This window comes from Triticum urartu, chromosome 4A, assembly GCF_056163025.1.
Source record: "Triticum urartu cultivar PI428250 chromosome 4A, HENAU_Tu73, whole genome shotgun sequence".
Classification (NCBI taxonomy): Eukaryota; Viridiplantae; Streptophyta; class Magnoliopsida; order Poales; family Poaceae; genus Triticum; species Triticum urartu.
In genome coordinates this window covers 297,691,761-297,695,691 of record NC_141876.1, presented here as the reverse complement: position 1 = coordinate 297,695,691, position 3,931 = coordinate 297,691,761, and positions in this window count along the sequence as shown.

The following is a 3,931-nucleotide window of genomic DNA, read 5'->3' as shown; positions in this document are numbered from 1 at the left end:
GGTCTTTACTGGGATGAAATGAGCTACTTTCGTCAATCGATCAACTACAACCCAAATCGAGTCATAGCCTGAACGAGTCCTGGGCAATCCCGTGATAAAATCCATGCCTAACTTATCCCACTTCCATTCGGGTATCGGCAATGGTTGTAACAATCCTGCTGGCTTCTGATGCTCTGCCTTTACTCTCTGGCATACATCACAAACTGCTACATACTCCGCAATATCCTTCTTCATTCCGGTCCACCAGAAAATATCCTTCAAATCCAAATACATCTTGGTGTTTCCTGGGTGAATCGAATATGGTGAGTCGTGTGCCTCTTGCAGTATCAACTTCCTGATCTCCGGGTCATTGGGCACGTAAACACGGTCTTCAAACCATAGGGTGTCGTGCTCATCCTCACGAAATCCTTTAGCGTTTCCTTTGCTCAGTTTCTCCTTTATAGTGGCAATCTCTTTGTCAGCTTTCTGAGCTTCCCTGATTTTATCCATCAAAGTTGACTGAATTTCCAATGCTGCTACATAACCTCTCGGAACTATTTCCAAACATAGTTCACGAAGATTTTCGGCTAACTCCCTTGGTATTTCTCCCGTCATTAACGTATTGACATGGCTCTTGCAGCTTAATGCATCTGCTACTACATTAGCCTTTCCAGGGTGATAATGCAATTTCATATCATAATCCTTGATAAGCTCCAACCATCTCCTTTGTCTGAGATTTAACTCCTTCTGGGTGAAAATGTACTTCAAACTCTTATGATCCGTGTACACCTCACAATGATTTCCAATGAGAAAATGTCTCCATGTATTCAATGCATGCACTACAGCTGCTAACTCCAAATCATGCATGGCATAATTCAACTCATGAGGTTTCAGTTGTCTTGAGGCATATGAAACAACTCTCCCTTCCTGCATAAGCACTGCTCCAAGTCCTCGACGTGAAGCATCGCAATACACCTCATAATCCTTGGTCTGGTCTGGCAAGATCAATACTGGTGAGGTAACTAAGCGTTTCTTCAACTCCTGGAAACTAGCCTCACATTCCTCTGTCCATATGAACTTGGTATCCTTCTTCAACAACTCAGTCATAGGCTTCGCAATCTTTGAGAAATTCTCAATAAATCTTCGGTAGTATCCTGCGAGTCCAAGAAAACTCCGGATCTCTCCAACTGTTGTTGGGGCTTCCCACTTGGTCACGGTTTCAACTTTAGCGGGATCTACTGCTATACCTTCTCTAGATATAACATGTCCGAGGAATCCTACTTCCTTCAACCAAAACTCACATTTGCTGAACTTGGCATATGATTGATGTTCTCTGAGCTTTCGTAGTACCAAACGCAAATGCTCCTTATGCTCCTCTTCATTCTTCGAATAAACCAGGATATCATCAATGAACACTACGACGAACTTATCCAAAAACTCCATAAACACTTTGTTCATCATGTTCATAAAATAGGCAGGTGCGTTAGTCAGGCCAAATGACATAACAGTGTACTCATACAGCCCATACCTGGTGGTAAAAGCTGCCTTCGGAATATCCTGTTCTCGAATTTTCAACTGGTGGTATCCTGATCGCAGATCGATCTTGGAAAATACCTTAGCTCCTTGCAATCGATCAAACAGATCATTGATCATTGGTAGTGGGTACTTGTTTTTGATCATTACTTCATTCAATCCTCGATAATCAACAACCATCCTTAACGATCCATCCTTCTTCTCCACTAGAAGTACTGGCGATCCCCAAGGTGAAGAACTTGGGCGAATATATCCCTTATCCAGTAACTCCTTAATCTGCTTCTTAATTTCCACCAAATCCTTTGCTGGCATCCTATATGGTCTCTTTGATATTGGCCCTGTGCCTGGCAATAGCTCAATCAAAAACTCAATATCTCTATCCGGTGGCATGCCTGGCAACTCCTCTGGAAATACATCAGGGAAATCCCTTACCACTGGTACTTCCTCCTGCACAACTCCTGTTAAGCAATTTACTTGTGTCCTCTTTGGCACATGTCGGGATACATACTTGATCCTTCTCCCTTCTGGTGTGGTAAGCAAAATTGACTTACTAGCACATTCAATATTCCCTTCATACTTTGATAACCAACCCATGCCTAATATCAAATCCAATCCTTGAGATTCCAATACTATTAGGTCTGAGGGAAAAACATAGTTACCAATCCTTAATGGTAACCGATCACACCATAGACTAGCCACATACTCTGCTCCGGGCGAGGTTACTAACATGGGTGACCTAAGGGCTTGGGTTGATAGGTTATACTTATCCACAAATCCCCTTGAGATGTATGAATGCGATGCGCCAGTATCAAAAAGAACGAGTGCAGTAAATGACTTAACCAAAAACTTACCTATTACTGCATCGGGCTGAGCTTCAACCTCCTCCACGCCAACGTGGTTCACTTGTCCCCTGTTGAAAGGGTTCGACTTCTTCCCAGAACTTCCATTGCCATTTTGGCCTTCAGGACATTCATTGGCATAATGTCCGGTCTTTGAACACTTAAAGCAAGTGACTTGGCTCAAGTCCTTCTTGGCTGGGGTTGAGGGGTTGGTGCGGTTCTGGCCGTTGCTTCCTCCATTGCCATTACCATTCTTGGTGCCATTGTGATTGTGTGAGCTACCTCCTCCATGGGTATGCTGAAAATGTCCTCCCGGTCTAGGGGTAAAACGTGGCTTCTGCTGAGCTCCTGAATTGTACTTTCCTTGTCCATACTTCCTCTTGCGATTCTCAATTTGCTGCTGCTTCCCTTCAATCATAAGAGCATGATCTACCAACTCCTGGTAGTTGTTGAAGGTTGCTACCATCAACTGCATGCTCAACTCATCATTCAGTCCTTCCAGAAACTTCTCCTGCTTAGCTGCATCCATAGCGACGTCATCTGGGGCATAACGTGATAGCTTACTAAATTCCTCCACATACTGGCCAACTGTCCGTCCTCCTTGGCGCAAGTTGCGAAACTCACGCTTCTTCATGGCCATAGCTCCTGCTGAAACATGGGTAGTACGAAAAGCCTCCTGAAACTGGTCCCATGTGACAGTGTCGACAGGGAAAGTGGCTGTGAAATTCTCCCACCATGATGCTGCGGGTCCTTCAAGCTGATGTGTGGCAAACTTCACCTTCTCCGCATCTGTGCATCCTGCTGTGGTCAACTCCCTAGCTGTCTTGCGGAGCCAATCATCTGCTACTATCGGCTCGGTGCTACTGGAAAACACCGGCGGATTCAACCTAAGAAAACGGGCTAAGTGGTCAACAGGTGGTGGTGGTGGTGGGTTGTTGTTGTTGTTCCCTTGATTCTGATTCTGGACTAGCAACTGCATCAATGTGTTCTGCTGCTGGATCAACTGGGTGAGCTTTGGTGGAAAGGCAAATCCGGGGTCACGTCTCGGAGGCATCTGAGGGTTTAGAAAAGATGAGATATAAGAATAGAGGGGGTCTAAAGAGAAAACACTACCCATATGCACATGAGGCAAAAGCAAACAATTCACTTCAATCAATCAAACAAAGGCATACAATCGATCTAACTATCGCAAAAGTGCTCGGACTACTATATTTACATGGTGGACTACTACTACTAATGAGGTGGTCTACTAGAAATATTCTTCGGTCGTTGACTCCATAATATCTGCTCCAGCTTCATCAACATAGTCATCATCGCTACTACCAGCTTCCGAGTCGGTGCCGTCGATGATGATGTAGTCTTCCGGGCGAATCTCCTTGGGTTCTTCGTCTTCATCTACTGGTGTAGGGTCTCCCATAAATATTCCGATCTTCTTGATCAGATCGTCATTCTTCTCCACCAATACTTCTATTTCCTCTTCATAATCTTCATGTGTAGCCTTGAGTTCTTCCTCCAGTTCCTTGATTCTTGTCTTAGCCTTCTTCAGATCTATCATGTCGGCGCACATCTGGTTCTCCTGT